This window comes from Sceloporus occidentalis, unplaced genomic scaffold, assembly GCF_023333645.1.
Source record: "Sceloporus occidentalis isolate IW3139 unplaced genomic scaffold, rSceOcc1.0.p SCAF_60, whole genome shotgun sequence".
In the NCBI taxonomy this organism is placed as follows: domain Eukaryota; kingdom Metazoa; phylum Chordata; class Lepidosauria; order Squamata; family Phrynosomatidae; genus Sceloporus; species Sceloporus occidentalis.
In genome coordinates, this window is record NW_028317040.1 from 2002501 (window position 1) to 2003005 (window position 505).

Genomic DNA, 505 nt, shown 5'->3' on the forward strand with positions numbered 1-505 from the left:
CTGCCGGCCGGCCGCGATCAACTTATGCGGCCGGGAACGGGCACTTTGGGCACATCGACATCTACAGGACACCTAAATGGATAAATCTGGATGGAATTTTCTGTCTTTTTACCTAATTTTGTGAGGATTCAGAGGGAAAATGAAAAAAACACAGATTTTTTTTTCTAATTCTTGCTACTTTTTACTAAATTTCTAATTCTAAATTTTCAGCTAATCATCCAACTATGGTATCAAAAGAAAGCTCTATCTCTCCTTGAAAAAACAATATATAGTTTTTATGGGTACACTATTCACAGTAAAAGAGAATCATCGCTGAACCGACATAGCGCAAAAATGGCAAAATTTCTCCGGGATTGAAGGGGTTAAAGCAGGAGATAAATATTATTATTTTCCTGCATGCTGGCCAGAATTAGTCAATCTTCAGCAAGCGGACACTTTTTTTTATTTATTATATTAATTTTTTACAACATTTACCTAGGTAGCATCCAGCCACATTAGGATGCCA